Genomic DNA, 21,165 nt, shown 5'->3' with positions numbered 1-21,165 from the left:
CCTATTAATGTCGACCATGGGCAGCAATTGAGCATGGTCACCAGCAAAAGGCAGGCTTTTCTCAGTTGACCCCATCAGTATTTTTTTGTATTTGTGTCCCAGTGCCTATCTCAGTACGCACATAGTAGGTGGTCAAAAAGGAACAAGAGTCCTCAGTTTATACTCAGTACTGGTTATGCTTCAGCATTGGGTTGGTTTGTCAACAGAGTTTGGCCACGTAGGGATCCAGATTCATCCAGATCTTCCAAGGAGCAGGAGCACATTTTCCTACTGGCTCAGGGACTGGAGAGGCCACCTGCTCACACTGTGGGACCCTCAGAGTGTCGATTGGGGGACTGCCTGAGCTTTTCAGGAGAGGTGTCACTGTGACAGGAGGAATAGTTCTGCTCCTTTCTGGCCTGGGAGTTGTGGTTGTGGCTTCCAGGTCAGTCTGAGGCTTGATAAGAGGTTTTGCCTTTTCTGCCATCCAGCACAGCAGCCAAACACACAAAGCCATTGCAGTTACAGTCAGCAGGAAAACCAATGCGGCCAAGAGCAGGATAGCCGTCAGAGAATAGCTACTTTCCCTTGACTGGGTGGGTACCCCAGGACTGGCTTCAGTGACAGCTGGTGGCCAAATGATGCTGGTGGAAGAGGCCTTGCCAGCCATAGCAGCCTCTTCACCATTGTGGGGTCTCCAGGGATCCGCTTGCTGCTGTTGTGTCTGGGTCAGTTTCCCCAGAGTTTCTGTCTGTGCCATGAGTCCTGAGGAAACCATAGGCTTTTCTTGAGAGAGATTTGAGGTCACAGAATTATCTATAGTAACTAATAAAGAAACCTCAGGGGTACAAGTTTTCAAAAGTAAGAGATGAGGTGGCACTATCATGAAGGGGAGATGACCAATCGCTAGCTGTACGTGGTCTGCCCTGAGCAAGAAAGTGAAGGAGTCATTCTATATATCAGTGCACATCAGATGGGCATGTGGGTCAAGCATCATCAGCCCTTGGTAAATGTCTCTTTGAGTGAAAACAGTGGCATCTTCCACTGCGGTGCTGTGGCCCACTCTTTGTACAAGTCTTCCATGGACAGGCGGTGCTGTCACTTCAAATTTGGGATCACTGTTAGTCCTACTGGCAAGCTCGGTAGCATCAAGGTGATTTCTTCTCAGCTGGTGAGCCACTTCATTGGCAACTGTCAGGTTTGACATAACCCGAAGTAAAGGCTGCACTCTGATGCTCAGTGTCTGTCCTGTAAGGTTGCTTTCTGATGTAAACACTGAGAACTGCAGCAGGTCCTCTGGGGCAGTGAGATTTGTCATGTGGTAAGAGAGTCTTTCTGAATCCAGATCCTCCTGTTCAAAGCTAACAGCTTCCTGATTTTCAATGAGCAGATGGCCATGTTGGGGGGGGAGGCATGTTATTTTGTAAGTGATTTGGGGACTCCTTTCATTGGTCATTGCTGACAGGTGAGCATTGGTGGCAGGGACTGTTGTCTGGCCTTGAGTGAGAAATAGGTCAGTTAGGTTCAAGATGGAGATGGGCATGACATCCAGGTGGAAGAGCTTGTAGAGTGGGTGGTGTTGGCCATCAGTCACATTAAAGTAAAACACTCTAGAGGATGGGCTTCCATCATGTATGAACCACACCTGAGAGTTATCTATGTCAGCTTGAGTGAAATGATGAACAGGCATGTCCAGATGGTAAGCCAGGCACAGAATGCCATTACTAGGATGGCTGATGACCATATATCTGATCTTCTCTGGAGGACTGTCTAGATCTTCCACTTTCAGGTTTTCAGGTCCCAGAGCCAATCTAGTGTCTTGCAGAACTTTCAACCGAAGCCCTTTGGTCTTTAATTTGGGAGCCTGGTCGTTAACAGGAGAGATGGTAATGTTAAATATTTCATCAAGAAAGTCTGTCTCTGGCTTGGTGGCAGACTTGCTCTTGTGGTGGGCCACATGACAAAGGTAAAATTATCAGTCAGTGATTCAGAGTCATCACGAAGTCATGTGATTCCAAATTTATTAATTATATACTGGGAGAAATTAGATTTTCCTTTGGTAATATTTCTCTCACCAACTACAATGGTTCCATGGTGAGGAAGAGATGTCACCTGGAATCAAACTTCATAAAAAGAACACTGAGATTTGGGAAATTTCAATAAAAGGTTGGAAGCATCTAACTTAGATGGGTCAATTAGAACTTTGTCTCCCTCCTGTTAAAACATAAAGAAAATAGTGGCATTTCATTAGACTTTCAGATGACAGCTGCAAGGCCTTTTCCCTTCAAATTTGCCTGTCCCCATGGATTATTCAAAACACTGTAGATGTTTGTACTGAACTAGCATTCTATCCAAGGCATATGGAAAAAAATTTAAATATGCACATTTACACTATTAAGACAATATTTCAGGCAAAGGAGTTTCAACATCTTTAGATTCACTTACAAAATATTAACTTCCTAATTTGCTTTACTAGTATTGGACTTTCTCGTGCCATGGAAGCAGGTGTAGCTTTCAATACCCCTTTCTTTTCAAGAATTTACCATTTGCCATTTTCATTTTCTGTCATCACTTTCCACTCATGGGCATGGTGAAGTCCCTATTTAGAGGCAGAAGTAAAATGTTTGAAAGCTAATTTGCTCTCCTCTCTCCACAATTGTTAAGGCATACGAGAGGAAGAGGCCCTGAGAGAGAGCACACACTAATGAACAACACATCTTTAGAACTGTTTAAGCTTTATTTCACAGGTTGACATCATAGCATTAACAATTAAAAAGGGAAAGATTTATTTCCAAGTTATCCCTACTTTAATAAATAGAAATAGAGTAGTGACCCTATCATGGTGATTTTTTACCTGTATTTGCAAGCAGACAACTCTGCCGAGCAGGTTCATTTAATTTCATATGAAATGGTAATACGAAACTCCTCAGGGCCCAGAGCCCCAGGTAGAGAGGACAGTGTCAATGTGAAAGAGTCTTCTGCAGTCCAGCCTGTTGCCTCATGGTCCAAGTGCTGGTAGAATATCAGCCCTTCACTGACCTGGCCAGAGAGTAAGAAAAATCAACCCCGGGCTTCAGGAATAATATGAGAATTGACACTTACACTGACTGGAAGAGATACATGTTTCTTCATGCTGCAATGACTGTACATGTCTGCAAAGGCAGGAACATTGGAAATGTGGCAACTTATATGTTAAACTAGGTGACTGTATTACAATGTAACCTATTTATCAGAGAAAGGAAAACGTACTGATTTGGAGATGACTAATGCTTAATGTATTTGTATTAGCAAAAGTTTATAATGAACTTCCATTTATCTGTCAGATATCAACTATTAATTCATAACCAATCTTGTTACAGAAATACTTCTACCCTTTTTTCCTGCCCAATAGATTGTGAAGCAAATCACAGACAGCATATCATTTCATCTGTAAATGCTTTAATAAGTATTGGGAATGACTTTTAAAACATAATCACAATACTGTTATCACCTACATGTTATAAATAATTACTTAATATCAAATGTACAATTAATGTGCAAATACCTCTGATAATCTAGTATGGGACTTCTTTTTTACATAGCTTCTTTGAAGTCTACACATCACATCTGTTTGGTAATTCTTAGCATTGTCTCAAAACCGTAGGTTTGCTTCTCTAATTTTTTCTTACAATTTGATGAAGAAATTGATGTCCTATATAATGTTAGTTAAATCTAGAGGCTTAATAAGAATCAGGTTCAATTTTTTGGTAAGAGTATTTTCTGATTATATTGTTTATTTCCTCTTCATCTCATTGCAAGGCAAAATAGTGTTGTGTTGCTTCTATTTTGATTATGTTAAAATTGATACGTGGATTCAAGGGTTGCCAGTTTGATCCATCTATTTAAAGTTCCCTAGCATCCTGTCACTTAACAACATTACAGAGTCATTGATACTAATTGCCTAAATACATTATTTTTACAATGGCAAAACATGGATATTATTTAGTCTATCATTACTTCTTCATTCTTATCCAATTATTTTATAAAGCAATATTTGGTTACACTGATGTACATACATACAAGAAAGACAGAATAAGTACTTGTTTTCCTTCACATACCAAATTTTAGAAAAATGAATCTCCTGACTCTAATCTCCAACATGAGCATTGGTTTTGTTTTGGAATCATTACAAACTCATGAATTTTGATGTATGATGTATTTCTTCCTATTGAAATTGTTACATTCATTGATATTTATTTTTCTAGGGTATTTTTCTATGGTATTTTTCAAGATTTAATCTAAGTTCCTAATGCCTATTGCCTATCAATGTCCTTCCTATTCAACTGATGAAGTTCTCTCCAGTATTTTGTTATCCAGATACCCTGTGTGTAGTCCTTCCTCAAACAATAGTTATTGGGAATTCTAAAACTATAATCACAGAATAGGGAAGGCTGACCATAAAGTACTCAATCCTTCATTCCTACAAGTTACATCTTTTTTCTGACCTGTTCTCCACGATTGTGATATCTGAACTTACAGGTGGGTTTTGTCAAGATAAAATTTAAGTATCCGCATCAAAAAAGTTGGATAAATTATGGTATAATTTTCAGAGAAGTCTATTTCACCAGCCAGTTTTAGAAATGCTGTATTAACTAACAAGGACAGTGATGTATTACTCCAGTTCACTGCTGGTTACAGTGGGTATATCTAGAATCAGACTCTAGTCTTGGGGTATAGTAAGTTTCTATGGAATAAAAACTCCCTGTTCCCAGAGTGGCCAAAAATTGTTGGTGAGTTTTTGTTGTGTATTCTTGTCAGGGATGGGGCAAAGAAACAGGAATTTGAAATGAGGCAAAGGAAATATCTCCTCTTAACATGTCCTCAAACTTAGAGAAGCAAGGTTACTTATGAGAAATTGGAGCTTCTCCAAATATAGCAAATTTTGGTACTAACTAGTGACTTTATTCCCCAGGAGTACCTGGGGAATAAATCAGTTTTGTTTAGTGGTTTTGCCATTTCTAGTTTCAGCTTAAGATTTATGGCAAAAGATCAGTCATATATGTATTTCTTTTTCTAGAAATAGGTGGATGGTTCCTAAAGGAGCCCCATGCTGCTTGAGAGACAAGACGGCATAATAAACAAAATGAGACTGGGTTTCTTAGTAGTAAAGCTAACGCAGTCTCTTTATCAGAAGGAAAGATTTTCTTGGAAGCTGGCCGATCTTATTCATCACTCCTCTGGAATAAGTGAAAATTAGCTTCCCTGAAAAATACTTCACAAGTTACTGAAATAATCCAAGGCTCTTCTGATGTCAACAGGATGGAGAGTGAATGCCCCAGGGAAAAAATGGTTCTCATAGACAGGAACATTTGAGATGAAGATTGGAAATCTTTGAGGGAAGTCACTGAGGAGGAATCTTAAATAAAGCTTTCTACTCAGGAGCCTAGTGCAGAAGAGATCTGTCACAGGCATTTCAAGAGTAAGAAATTGTGAATAACCAACTGCCCTATTTTACACAGGAGAGTGAGAGAATTTGATCAGACTCATCATGAGTGTCTGAGCTTTAGGAATGGAGAGCAAGTCACTGAAAATGCTGAGTTGATATAGAAGTGAAGGGAGTGAGGGGGCCTGTAGAATATCAACTTGCTAGTCATTTCTGAGAAAGATCTGAGGTAAGTAGACTCTTTGATGTTTAGAAGACAGCTATTGCCTTGCCGACTTTTAGAATCAGATTCTACAGGGCATGAGTGTACGTGTGTGTGTATTAGAAGAGGGAGAAAGAGGGCCTCCCCTGGTGGCACAGGAGGTTGAGTGCAGCGCTGTGAAGCTGTCCACAGCCTCTGCAGCACCAGTTCGATCCAGGCTGGCCATTGAGAATCCCACATGGGGCGGCAGACCTCTCCTGTCTCACCCGCTGCTCCCCTCAGCAGTGTATTTCGTGAGTCTGCCTGTTCTGTTCCCCACACTGTCTCTGGTGAATCCTCTCACCCTCCCGCGCATCTGGCCTGTACCCCGGTTCTTGTATAAATAAATAAATAAATCTTTAAAAAAAAAAAAAAAAAAAAGAAAAGAAGAGGGAGAAAGAGACCAAAACTTTAGAAGAAAAAATGTAGGATAAACCTGAGCATGAAGGATCTCATAGAGAGTTAGGTATTTTGTTACTTCAAATAGAAAGTAACCTTAGGAACAACCTCCAACAGTTATGCATATTTTCATTGTGTTAAATATAGATAGATAAGCTACTTAGCCAAATACCTGGACTCTTGGATTAAGGAGAGGGCAGATTTTTATTTTCTATGGATTTAGATTAGCCCAGCTATTTTCTCTTTTACAGATGGAGTCTTTCTGGAAAGTCATTAGAAAGTCATTGGTGTAGAATTCCAACTAATAAATATAAAAGGAAAATAGAATGGGAAAAATCATCCGTTGGCAACCACCAAAGTAATAACATGCTTCAGGCAAGAATCTTAAAATGATTACTAAAACCAGTGCACTAAACTGTGGTGAGAAACAGGATGTCTGAATAGTTCCCGAGTATCTCCTCATAGGATACTTATTAATTGCAAAAGAGAAAATGGTATCTTCACAGTGGAGAAACCGGAAAGATGGTACCTGAACAAACAATGAAAGCAAACATACAAGCATGCAGGGCAAAGAGTGTCCAGGCTCATGGCACAATGCTCTGATAGTACCGAGCATCTCTCGTGACATTCCTGCCCAAAACGCACAGCTTGAATCAAAAAAGGAAACATTAGGTTAAATCAAACTGAGGGCCTCTCTACAAATAACTGACCTGATCCCTTTAGAAAATGGCATAGTACCTAAAGTCAATTGATGGTGGAATGGCTCCAGGTTAGAGACTAAGGACACCTGACAACTAAATACTGCTTTATGTTGGGTTTTTTTTTTTTTTCTATTGCTATAGAAGACATTCACTGAAACAACTTTTGAAAATTGAATAAAGTCTATAGATGATATAATAGCATTGTATCAATGTTAATTTGATTTTGAAAATTATACAATGTTAATTTCATGATTTTTGAAAATCATTTAACAGAAAATCCCTGTTTTCAAGGTAAAAGAGTAACATGTCAGAAACTGGTCCACAAAAGTTTCAGAAATGTGTGTGTGTGTGTGCAACTGAAACCTAGGTCCAAATAATTATCCTAGAGATTCTGGCTTATGTCTCTCCATGATTGGGTCACTCTCTGTATGAAATACTGAAACAAAAATCTTTGCAAGGTGCCTAGGACTATATCCATCTATAGCCCTAATTGGAGAGAAGTCCAAATCCGCAGGTATAGAGGAGTAAAGATAGATTCTCATGGCCCTTATGCCTTTTATTTAGAGTGTACAGACTTTAAATAAAGCACTCAAATGAACACACATAAAAGGTGCTTTGTTATGAAACAACAGATGGTAATATAAGACATCTTGCTTTTGTAATAAATATGTATAGAGGGTAAACTATCCCCCAAAGATATCAGGTCCTAATCTTTGGAACGTGTGAATGTTACCATTGATAGCAAAGACTTGGCAGATGTGATCAAGTCAAGGATTCTGAGATTGGAAGAGTATCCTGGATTATCCAGGTGGGTCCTAACTGCAGTCACTGCATCCTTACAAGAGGGAGGCAGAGAGAGGTTTGGCATAGAGAGGAGAGGAGAAGGCAATGTGACCACGGAGGTTGAGAAATGAATGATGCATCCACATGCCAAGGGATGCTGGCAGCTACCTGGATGTAGAAGAGGCAAGGAAGGATTCTGCCCTTACTCTGGAAGGAGTATAGCAGTCCTGCTGCCACCTCAGTTTCAACCCAGTGGGATGGGGTTCAGATTTCTGGTCTACAAAATTATAAGAAGAAATTTCTGCTATTTCATGTCACCAAGTTTATAGCAATTTATTACAATGGTCATAGGAATTAACACAAGGAGAAAGGATAAACCACTCTCGCGGAAAAGGAAATTAGTTCTATTTGCTTTTTCAAGGAACAATTTCACAACAGTTCTAAGAGAAAGAAATATTTGTGGTTATCCAAAGCCATTGAACCAGAACCCAACTGCCAACTTCCAGTTTGAACAAGGAGTAGGTGATGCTAAGTGACTGCATAACACCATAATTTCTACACATGGAAAAATATGCTAGCACATCATTTAGTGACACATAATGACAAACTCAAACTTGCCTAAACAAACAAACAAACAAAAAAACAGTGGAAAATATCTAATGTGACAGCTAAGTTCAGTGACCTTTAGGCTCATCACTGAAGAGACCTCAAGAAAGTAGCAGTTGGGGTGCAGGAGGAGTTGTCACCACCACCAAAAAACTGACCCTTCTCTGCTCAGAAAATTAAAAGGTCAAAGTTGAACAGTCCCATGATACTTCCCATTAAGTTGTAACTAATAAACCAATTTCTATTCTGTGGGACATGTGTTCACAATTTCTTAAAATGTAATTGTTGTCTTGAGCAATAAACCCAGATTCTGGGAGAAGAGGTAATTAGACAAAATTCATTACCCCAAATCGACTGTATTATTTTCTAGATGTGGCCCTGGAGACCTGCCTCTGTGCTGCAGCAACAAGCAGAGAGTAAGATGGATGATCTTCCACCCACAGCAGCAAAATGGCAGAAATGCAATTACAAGCTTTGCAGAACAGAAAAAGGCCAGGCACCGTAAACCTCAAAACCAGAACACTTCACTTTTTAATGATTCTAAATTATCTCGACAAGCACTGGAATGAAAATCACTGTTAGCCTCTACTTGAAATAAATTAGTGCTTTATAGAAGTCAAGTCTGCTCAAACATGCTTTGAAATGAATGATGATTTTTCAAATTTGTAAAAAGCTTTTATTTCATTTCAAAATTGGATGTGTCACCTTTTCTGTGTATTTATATGTCTAACTTTTCAGGATATAAGGTTTTCAGTATAAGATTTGGTGGGTTAGCTTTTCCTATTTAGGCAGATGTAATATTATAGTGAAAACTAGCCTGTTACTTGTTTATCTTGGTCAGTAGACAGGTTTGAGTTGAAAAAAACAGTGAATTTATTTGAGGATAAGAAAATATGTTGTGCTGTAACATAATAAATGCATTCCCCACAACTGTTTTGCTTAAGTATGATATGAAGCATTTGGAAAGTGTCTAAATTTTACTCATAAATCTTATCCATCCAGAGACACTGGTTAAAGTGGTCTTTTTTTTTTTTTAATCCATCAAAAGCAAGGAAGGGTGTGAGTTTTATGTGCAAATGGTACAATGTTTTTTGCCTCCCCTCTCCCCCTTTAAAGTAAAAGTGTGGAAAAGGATTCAACCATCATGTCTAAACATGTCCCCAATTTTGACACTTAGCAGGTTATTGGTTGGACTTGACTCTTGAAACTACAAAAACTGGTGTAGGAATCCATATACAGCTGAAGTCAACCGATTACTTGAACTGGCCCAATAGTTCTGAACTCTTTACAACTGAAATTGTTTCCTGAGTATTTTCTCTTTCATCAACCACACTGAAGAGGACTAGTCAAATCACACGTGTGCTCAATAAATGTCTTTTTAAGTAATTTCAGAGAAAATGTTTTGATCATCTTCACTACCTCCAAAATCTATCCCCACCATTTCTTTACTTCCCCCAAAATGTTCTGGAACTACTGGGTAGTGAATGTGAGGCCCTCATAAAATGCTGAGTGCTGACCAGAGTCCTATTTGACACAGACCATAAAACTTCACATTTAAGAAAAAAATCCACATTACATTTGTATGTGGAAAAGAAGACAGGATCTGAAAAGGGGATAGATAGCCAGGAAGGTAAATAATAAGCTTCTTCTCTTCCCAAGTCACAAATGAAAATATGCACTCTGAATACCTAAGCCAAGCACAATTGGAATGCCTTCAGAGGACAACCAACTGCACTGAATATACTGATGATGCCTTGCTCTATTTAATATAAATTTACTACTTTAATGTTTTCTAATTTTGTGTTCACGATAAGCATGTGTTGTTTTTATACTCAGTAGAATGCCTAGTAGGAGTAAGCATTTTGGTTCATACATCCTAGCATACTTCGCCTCTCCCCACCTTGTTCATGTTCTTCATTACTGTTGAAGTGGAAGGGAAAACAATGAAATTTATTCAGAGAAATTTAGAAATTGAACCAAACATATCCTACCAAAACACCTCTACTTGGCTACAGCGGCACTAGTTGATCTGTTGAGGAGTCCCTTCCACAGAACCCTCCTTGCTCTGACTCACTGGGATGTGATCTTTGGGATGCTCCTGGCCCCAGGCCTCCTTCTTCCTTCAGCCCAAGGATGTGGTGCTCCATGCAGGCACAAGGCCCCAGGACACTTTCCTCAGCCCCCTCTTCTCATCATCACTCAGAGAAATGTATTCTAGGACAACAGGGATTCTCCCCCAAAGGGAAATGATAAGTGGGTTACAGGGTGAAGCCAATGTCATTCTCTAATGACCTCATTACCATTCATTAAATCACTGGAACACATCAGAGAAAACACAACAGCAATTGCCGTGTCCCAGAAAATTGCCTTCTCTGAAACTAGACTGTCAGTTACTAGCATTTCCAAGAACGAAAGACTGTAACAGCAGCCTTAGTTACCATTTATTTAGTGTCTGCTACATGTGGGACAGTGTGCTAAGCATTTTGCATTCATTTTCTGTGTTAATCTATATACAAACTCCAAGAGGAGAGAAGTAGGTCAAAGCATAATCCAAGTTCAAATTCTGACTCTCCCATTATAAATGAGAAGTAAATGTATGTGCATGTAAGCCAATGAGGTCTCAGAGTTGTTTGTTACTACAGCATAACTGGTGGATACTAGCTACCATAACCTCTAAAGCCTATGTGCACTATATTGATATAAAATATCACATATTTGCAATGACAAGTCATGGACACTAATACTTGAAATAATCATCATTAATCTCCCCACAGAATAGAATTTTCATTCTTAACCTTTTTTTCCTCCTCCCGGGTACATCTGTGAACTAGAGAATTTACCCCTCCTCTTTGCAATGTCACAATTCAAACCTTCTTTAGCCTTATGACCTGTTCCCTTAAATGCATCCCACACAAGGTGATTGCAAAGCAAAAGCCAATACCAATTCTGCCACATCACACCAGAGAGAAAAGGTTTGAAGATCAAAGGCAGACATGTGTTTCATTCTTGCTATTTCCGCTAAACTTGACTTTGAATTTTTTTATTCCTTAGTCATGTAAAGCTACAGTCAAATCAACTATCAGATACACACACACACTATTTCAGAAAGGAAAGATGGTTATATGGCAAATGAGAACGAGTTATATTCTAGAAGGCCACCTGGAAATACATAATTTTAGAACATGAAATCATATATAAGCAAACATGCCTAGTCAGTCAGATTCCTGGGGTGTAAAAGGAAAAAAAATTAAAAGGTTTGTTGGCTTATTCATTTAAATAAAAAGGTAAGTAGGTTGTGGTGGTGGTCAAATACCAGTGACATTTAAAACAGATGACTCTGGGTAGAATTTAAATAAACACACACTCTACATACACACATTTAACTATAATATATAGTTAGTATAACTATATTATGAAATATACACAGACACAGCCTGCAGGATTTACTCCTGCAACTCTGCTTTGGGTTTCACTTAAATTCATCTTTAGTGATAAAAGGACGCCTTTTACTTATTAGACACAAGAGTTTGAATTTGCAGTGTTTTCTGACAACTGTGCCTCGCCTTATGCTCACCACCAAGCGTCTGGTTTTGAAATCAGCACAGCTAAAATGAGTAATTGCCTGGGCAAAGGGGTACATCCGCTTGGCTTAACAGGATGGAGACAAGCAAGGGGCCTGCTCTGCAGCGCAGCTCGGCCCTCGCCGACCTGGGGACTCACCAGACACTGAGTAAACACGGAAACATCCTCTGTGCTGTTGTCAGAATTGACGTGCACCAGCCTCCCGAGCCTCGGGGCATTTACAACCATAAAAGTTATAGTTCTGTTTCCTGCCCTGTCCACGTCATTGGTCACAGCTCTCAGGTGGTGAGAAGGGGTTTCTTGGAACCTAAGTGAATATGAAAACATGCTGTGAGTATCAAGCACCTGCAGGCTGCTGACTAATGATTGATCATCAGAGGGCCCTGGGAACTCTGGAAAACGCAGGGCTACAGATGGTGGCAATGGCTAGCTCTAACTTAAAGTTGGACTGTGAGGGGCTTCTGAGCCCCCAAGCCATCTATTTATGAATGTGATTTGTTACTGGGAGGGGCAGTTTCCTCAATGCTAGAGATGGAGGAAAAACAGGTGAGATAATTTCCTCAGACAATGACTAAATGATTCCTAGGGAAAGAACGTGTCTAAATGATTCCTAGAGAAACAAGGTGACACACAGCTCCACGGCAGGTTTAGCAAAGAGAGAAGGGGAGCCAGCACACTCCCCTGGGAGGACAGAGCTGTCCTAACCTGATGGCGGCACAGGTCCTCAATGCAGTGTCCATTTATGGACACCCTCGGGAGGGGTCAAACATGAGGACCCCCAGACATGCAGGCTGCGTGGACAATGTTGGGAGGGGAGGGTCACATGAACAGCGGGCAGTGGAGGGGGTGTTGAGGGAGAACCAGTAACAGAGGTTTGTGTGCTAATGTGACCTCACCGACAACCAAAGGCCAGAGGGGCTTGGAGACACGCAGGTTAGAGCAGCGCTTCTCCGGAGGAGGTCTGTGATGAAAGGTCAGTGCTCCCAGCCCCCCAGTCCATTATGGACCAATCACCTTATAAAATACAACAAAATGGTACAGCAATGTCAAATTACTCTAAAATTTCTAAACTCTTCCTCTCACTTTCTGTTTCTATCAGTTCTCAGAACAGAGGACTGCGGACCACAATCTGAGGAGAAAAGCCAGTGATGACACCCAGCAAAGTACTGTTCAACCCACAGGATCAGGTCAAGATTTACCTTGGCCAATAATCCCCTCACTGTGCCAGCCTGCAGGACTTTCTGTCCCTTGAATTTACCAATCTGTACAATTCATGCGTCACTTAGCTTATGTTTTGCATGATTAGTATGCTCTTGGGGGTAAAAAACAAAACTCTTTATTTCCCCAATTAGTAAGTTTTTAGTTATTTCCTTGAGGACTGACAATGTTTTCTTATAGTTCTTGCTTATCTCCCACTAAATCTTACAATATTTAATTCCGTGTTTCAAGACCAACCAACTAAAAGATTTTTCGATCTCCGTTCTAAGCCCTTTTGCAACACAGTGATTTCTTTTTTCTGTCTTCTAGCTCTTAACTCTTACCATAGAACAGATGGCCCATTGGTGAGATGTGATTTGCTTTATATTATGAGCAAACCCCAAGGGAAGTGAAGTCACACAGTTTTCTACAACCATTCACTGTTGGGTTACTTGACCCGGGGCCTATGTAAGCTTATATTCCAGATGAGTTTCACAAAACTCTCAAGGTCAAACCCTCCTCAACACTCTTTGAAAAAGAGCCAAGTACAATTTGGATAAACAGAAAAACTAGGTCCTAAGGCCACAGTATGTTCCAATACACCACCATTAAAGATATACAAACAGGGCCTCCCCGGTGGCGCAGCAGTTGAACGCTGGGTTGCGAAGCTGCCCGCAGCCTCTGCAGCGCAGGTTCAATCCCCGGCTGCTCCCCAGCCCCAGGAGGAGGGTCCCACATGGCGCGCAGACCTCTCCTGCCGCCCACTGCTCCCCTCAGCAGTATATTTCAGTCCTTCTGCCTGCTCTGCTCCCTACTCTGGCTCTGGTGAATTCTCTCACCCTCCTACGCTTCTGACTGTACCCAGTGCTTGTATAAATAAATAAATAAATCTTTTTTAAAAAAAAGATATACAAACATTCAAGTGCCAACAGTAGCACTCAAGGTGGAAAACTGATTACAAATCTCCTTTCTAGGTAATACATTTTGCAGAAAGAAATTAAGCATGAATGTGTGTGTGTGTGTGTGTGTGTGTAGAGTAATAAAAATATATATTGAGTAGATTTTTTTCTTAGTTCACATACTAGTTCATCTACTACTATAATCCTCCCTACTTTAAAATACCTGAGTTAGAGAATGACTTTCTAATTTGGTAACACATAGAAGCCACAGTTAACCTTAAAACCTTCACCGACTAAGTATTCTTAAAATTACTTTGATTTACCCAACAAATTCTTGCAAGTCTTGATCCCAGGTTACTTTTTAAGACTGAATACACAAGGGGGGCAAAACAGAACGGCCAAAGTCTGTGTGCTGTGGAGAAAGTCCAGCTGGTATCAGATCAATGCCAGTGAAAAAAAAAAAAATGTGGACTAAATTTGGGTTACAACAATTCCCTAAGTGAAGGGAGCAAAACACATACAATTTCTATTATAAATAATGGCTGTTTTTTTTTTAATTGCTGTATGTTTTTTTTTTAATATTAAATTTTATTTTTATATTCCCCCATACAATTGCAAACGCCCCATTCTGACCCCAATCCTTCCCCTCCCGCCCCCCACCCCCAAAAAGTGTCTCTGGTTCATAGTTTTTTGTTGATTTTGATTTTCACTTTCTTATGTTTTTTCCTGGTTGTACAATCAATCTGTGAATAAGACTGAGGAGACAAAGTAAACAGCTATCATAACAGCCCCATTCTCAGGAAACTGACATTCTAAGATAGAGACAGCCCACAGTGTAGGCATGCACAGAAAGGAGAGGATTTGAGCACAGGATTTGGGGTCAGACTTGGAGCTTGTCCTTAAGGCTTATGACGCCTGTTAGTTATATAACTTTAAAGCTTCCCAAACCTCAATGTTTTTTATCTGCCAAATAGGAATGATCAAAACTTGCTTTTAGGCAAAACTTATTTTTATATGCAGGATTTCATTTAGATCTTTATAACAACTGGTACAGTAGGTAAAAAATACATAAAACATTACAAAAATGCAGGTATCAATAGTACCTGAATGTGCATTCTATAATAAGAATAGATTATTTTCTTTTATATTCCTATAAAATCTATAGCTTGATAAAATGGAATAGATTTTCCCTGCTACTTCAGAACATACGGGTTGATTCACCTAAAGTCATAGCCGAGGGGGCGGGGGACTCGAGTGTCTCCCATCCCCTTCAGCCAGGAGACCAGCTGACCAATGAGGGAGGCAGAGGTCACTCAGAGTCTGCTCCCAGCAGGCCTGACATGCAGGGTAGTCCTAAAGGAAGAGGAAGAGTGTGACATCTGTCTTATCACCCCACAGCTTTGCACAGCAGCAGGGAACAACATCCTTGGTGGCTGCTGCAGAAGCCAGACTGAGCAAGACGCAATTGGATCCCTGGAGAGAGGACAAGGAGATGTTGTCAGAACCAAGCACCAGGGAATTCGGATTCAGAACAGAGTGGGCCACTTGGGAATGTCAGATTAGAGAAATGCCAAGAACAACTGGACCAGGGGCCCCCCTAAGGCCACCCCAACTCTAAACCTGTGACTCCACAGTTTATTTCCACACCCACCCAATTGAGAACTTAATAAATGTAGACTCACCTAATGGAAATGTACATGAAAAATCATTTTCCTTCCTACTGCTCAGGAGGTGGAGCTGGAAACAAGTCACAGCCTGGGGACAGAGAGTGACAGAGAAACCAAGCATAACAGCTAATGTGCTGGGGGAAGCTTGGAAAAAGGAGAGAGATTTGGGGGAAACATGAAAATGCCAGCAGAGGGTTGTGAGACTTGGGGAGGGGGTTGGGGGCAGGCACCAGGCGTGATGGAAAAGGAAAGGAGATTGCTTGGGTTTATGTCTAAACATTTAACTCAGAGTTGTAAAAACCACGTTTTGCACCATTCCACAAAGGTGAGACGGGTATTAGGGCCATTTTAAAATATGTTTCCTGCAAAATTAATAGTAAAATAAGCATCAGAAATTCAAAAACTCCCAGGCTGTACTTATATCTCTCCTTTAATCTAATACAACTGTTCTAAACCTGAGTTTACAGGAAAAAAAAATGAAAGGTAGTCAATAATTTCCAGCAACCAGATTTACTCTGATTTTGGAAACTTTTTTGTATAGATTACTATATCCTTCAGATTATAAGGTTGCAGTGGTTTTCTCATTCTTTAAAACATTAAATGGCACCCCAGATCCCTTGAAAAATATTGATAGCAGCATTATACTTATTCTCAGAGGAAAATTATGGGGACAAAAATGTTCTACAATAGAAGAATCTGAGTTAACCTAACTTTCACTAGATGTCTATAGGGTTTCTTTTCATGAGCTCAAGTGCTTAAGGTAACTAAAAACTTCAAAAATTCTCCTAAAAATTGTTGGGTTTTCTTTAAGTTACGAACTGTGATTTTCCCCACCCCTAGGTTACCTACAGAACTATGTGAGCTTTATTCACCATTTACTGGTTGCATGACCAAGTTACATCTTTCTAAGTCACAAATCCTGTCAGCTCCTCTGAAAACATCTATGACCACGCAGAGATACAGATGCAAGGAACGAAAGGTGAGGCCAGTGCCCAGCCACGCGGATCTTGCATCTTGGAACCACCAGGGACTTAAAAATTAGTGATACCCAGTCCCACCCCAATAACTCCCTTTCAACTGTGTAAGGTGAGCCCCAGGCACCGGTATCTTCAGGCTTCCCAGTAGTTAGAACAACTGACTAAAGTGACTGAAGAATAACTGCAACTAATAAAATTAGTGTCTTTCTCCATCTATATCTACTGGTAATAATGTATGTCAATTAAACAAGTCACAATACACAGGCTGATTGGCTTTTTGTTAACTGAATATGAATTTTACTATTCATGGGCTGTCTACCTTAGTGATTTTGGGGGGAAATAACGATTTCAAATATCTTCCTTCTTTTTATTTCCCTTCACTGGGTAAATCTTCCCCTATCTCTGCAATGAGGTATTGGGCCAGAGATGATCACTTGGATCTTCCCATCTTAGCCAGATGAGATTCCCAGCAAATAGCAGTCTAGAGGCAAAGCAGTACTTGGTAAAACCCCATTCACTTTCCTGGTGCATAGTGCTTTTATATTGAAAAAATGAAAACCCAAGATCAAAGCAGTCACTGACATGTCGGGCTCACTTTTCTTCTTCAAGAATTCTAAGACTTTTTTGATTACTGAGTAATATTCCGTTGTGTATATATGTACCACATCTTCTTGATTCAGTCATCTATGTTTGGGCTTCAAACTCATGCAATTTGCAGCAACATGGATGGAGCTGGAAGGGATCATGTCAGCGAAGTAAGCCAGAGAGAAAAAGAAACATATTGGATGATCTCACTCATAGCAGGAATTTAGAAAACCTAAATAAGGGACGAGGAAAAAGACTAATTATAATAAAGAAAAAATCAAAATCAACAAGCAACTATAAACCAGAGACACACTAACAGGGTGGAAGGGGAGGAGAGGAGGGATTAGAGCCAAAATAAGGGGGGTGGGTTTTGTACGGGGAATATAACCAAAATGAAAATGCATGCATTGTGCAAAAATGAAAAATGATGTAAGAAATATAAAAAAGGGCCTCCCTGGTGGCGCAGCGGTTGAGCGTGGGGTTGCCAAGCTGCCCGCAGCCTTGCAGCTCCGGTTCGATCCCCGGCTGCTCCCCGGCCACCAGAGGAGGGTCCCACATGGCGCGCAGACCTCTCCTGCCGCCCGCTGCTCCCCTCAGCAGTGTACTTCGGTCCTTCTGCCTGCTCTGTTCCCCGCTCTGGCTCTGGTGGATTCTCTCACCCTCCCACGCTTCTGACTGTACCCAGTGCTTGTATAAATAAATAAATAAATCTTTAAAAAAAAAAAAAAAAAATATAAAAAATAAAATTAAAAAAAAAAAAGAATTCTAAGACTAGGAAGAAGTATGTCGGGGCTGTAAAAATGACTGAGCTGTCTTCGCCCTCGCCCTTCACCAGAATGCTCTCTTCTGAGGAACAGAAGAGGAGATAGGAGGGATGGAGTGCTGAAAGACCCAGCTCAGCTTTTGTTAAACTCCTGCAAAGAGAGAATTCTTTGTGGCACTCACAACTGTTGTTTTTATCTTTCAAAAGTAAAAGATGATACTTTATACCACGCAGGCAGAATTTTTTTAAGTAAATTGAAAAATATTTAAACCCAAATACTCAAGTTAAAATCTTACCTGGAAAGATGCTCAGTCCTCTGTTTACTTCTAAGTTAATGATCAGAGCTTGAGCTGGGATGCTAAAAAGTTGTCTTGGTGCAAAGTTCAAACCATCAGTAACCTGAAAATTAAAGTTTCCTGACATTGCTCCTTTAAAAGAAGAAATTACTCCAGTCAATTATGTTGTTCTGCAAAAGCCACCCATTTTTACCCTCTCTTCTGCCTGATCCTGCCTTCTCTTTACCCCCAAAAAACAGGCTCTATCATTGGAGAGTGTGTTACTATAGTCACTGAGTTCATCACACTGCCAAAACATGAAATTTTAAAAAAATCAATGAAGGTCTAAATGTACATTCCTGCCTCTTCCTCCTATGTGACATAATAAAAGAAAGCAAAGATGTCACCTCGAAGAATTTTTTAAAATATTTGAATATATTCATCGCCTGATTTTATTCTTTTGGAATTAATTTATACCAATAAAAGCAATGCATGCATGTAATACACACAGAGAGAAGTTATCTCTGAAATGCTGGTAATACTTACTTGACATCCTGAAAATCAAACCTGAGATGATGTAAACAAGATTTAACCTAGTCCTCCCAAATAAATTCTAATTATTCATCTATCTCAAGGTAGCTGTTTTCTGCTAAGAGGGTAAAAGGAGCATGGGGAAGAACCCAGGCCTGGTTGGGTTAAATTCCTGCAAGAAGAGAATTCTACGCCCACACTCTGTCTAGGGATTAGTGATATCAGTAAAGTTATGAATTAACTTATGTGTAAAGCAAAAATTGAGACAGACCCCCTATAGATCCAGTCCCCAGGGGAGCGTTACCAACCCAGACACCCAAAGCACCAGGCAAGAGCATGATTGCATCCGCATCTCCCTTTGAAAATGTTCATCCAGCTGTAAATCTGGAGGCCCACAGGTCTTTGCATCCTGTAACGGGTAGAAATGCCCTCTTTGTTGCCCTCAGGGACGTGAGGCAAGGAACAAAAGAGGCATGGTCAGACTCAGCAATTACGGACAAACTATTCCCTTAATAACAAGATTTAATAAAGGGCTGGTCGATAGCTTAACAGTCTCTTGTGTCTGTTATTTAAGCAAACCGAGATTTCTCACCCAAAAAAGGTTACAGACTTTTAAAAATTTCCCAATACACTCAAGAGTCATCACTTTTTTCCAAAAAAGACAGAATTATGAGTGTCTAATTCAGAACAGGGTCCCACAACCCAATGTTATTTTTGTATGTTTGCTTGTTTTGATTTGAATAGCAGTTTGAGTCTTGTATTTAATGAAACATGAAATTAGAAAGAGAATGCTTTCTGCCATTAGGCACTTTGAACATTTCATGAATCTGGAAACAAAATGGGAATGGCATCAAAGGGATTCTATCAAAATAAGCACTCGAATATTATACTGGATATGCCCTAACTCTTGTGCTAATTATGACCAAAGAGAAGAAAGGAGGAAAAGATGAAAGTAGGATTGACCTGTGGATTTCTATTGTGCAACTTCAGATTTTCCTGATAGTACTCTCAGAAGAGCAACCTTAAATCATTTAGCTTCCCACATCTTGGTTCTATCAACCTACTAAGGCTGTTGTGTGGACAGTGAATTAAAGTAATGGCAGAGCACTTTGCAAATACAAAATGCTAAGAGAGACTAATTAAACCTAAGCCTTTGTTTGGGGCTGATGATGGACAGATGTACTAGGGAGAACCAGCTGGTTTCAGCAACAGATTCATCTGCAGCTGGGTTCCAGCCACTTTTAGGGCTATTACTGCCTCCACATCCATTTAGAAAATGTAATGGAGTAGCTCTCAAGGAACTTGCCTTTAATTCTCCTTCCTGCTTTTTTTTTTTTTTTTAGAAATTATTTATTTGCCAAAAGCTAAGTATTGACCTGGTAGTTGATAAATCAATCTAGAGAGCTAATTTTCATGTTAATCCTTCGTTACAAATAGTGACTTCAGTTGTTCAATCTATTCTGCCCTTCAAAGAATGGGTTCTGAGTGTCTGGCAGAGACAGCCAAGCCTTAGGGTCAGAACAACTTATATCTTTCTATGTCTCAGTTTCTTCATTGCTAAAGTGGGGTCATTACTCCCCATCGCTCAGAGGACCTCTGCAGACTAGAAATGAACCCTGTGGCTATGCCTTCTGCAGTACCTACCATGGACTAGGGAGTCAATAATTTCTTTCTATTGCAAGCTACATGGTTTCAGAAATTCGAAACTTCCTTTGTGCAGGTCTCTATGGTGCTTCTCTCAATTAGGAAAACATGATAACCCTTTCATAAAAATAAAAAAAAAGCTTCTAAGCCCTCACCTAGTAATACTTGGGTGTGTGGGATCTACTAATCAAAACCACACATAACTGGCAGAAATTTCCTAAAATTCAGTGCCTCCTTAAATGAATTGCATTTTATTAATCAGCACATCTGCACACATTTAAAAAACGGAAACACACATATGTGGAAAAGATGGTTCAGGAAGACCATTCAGTGTAGAAACCAAACTGCTTTGGTACATCTGTGGAGAGATTTAGGATCTGGTTGTAATAAAACTAACCTCATGGGCCCTGGCCTATAGATTTGGAACCCTTGGATGAGACCTTTCACATAGTGAATTATTTTCAGATTATTCGATTATTTGGGGAGTCTTTGCATTAAATACAAAGATAATATAGAAAATCCTCCATGTAGAGGTAGGAGATGTTGTGTCTTTATTTATTTATTTATTTGTTTATTTTACTATATCTGCAAAGAAGATAATTTTAAATGGTTGAAAAGATAGAACTTTTAGCTGTCCCCTCCCCTGTGAGCCCCTCCTGGGGCTCACACTCCTGTCATCTCCTCCCTCAGCCGGGGGCTGCTGCTTCTCCTCCAGTGACAAGGGCGGCCAGGAAACAAAGCCAGGCTGGGTCACCCCTTCTGCAGATGATCAGTGGCTGCCTGACTTATTGATTTATTGATGAACAGAAGGAACAAAAATAAAAGGGCTTTTTTAACACCAGGGTCTCTTAGAATTACAGTTATGTTCATTCACATGTTTATTCATTTGTAATTATGTTTGCTTTATTCACTAA

Source organism: Talpa occidentalis, unplaced genomic scaffold, assembly GCF_014898055.3.
Source record: "Talpa occidentalis isolate TD23 unplaced genomic scaffold, MPIMG_talOcc4v2.1 talOcc4.6, whole genome shotgun sequence".
Taxonomy (NCBI): domain Eukaryota; kingdom Metazoa; phylum Chordata; class Mammalia; order Eulipotyphla; family Talpidae; genus Talpa; species Talpa occidentalis.
This window is presented reverse-complemented; position numbering follows the sequence as displayed.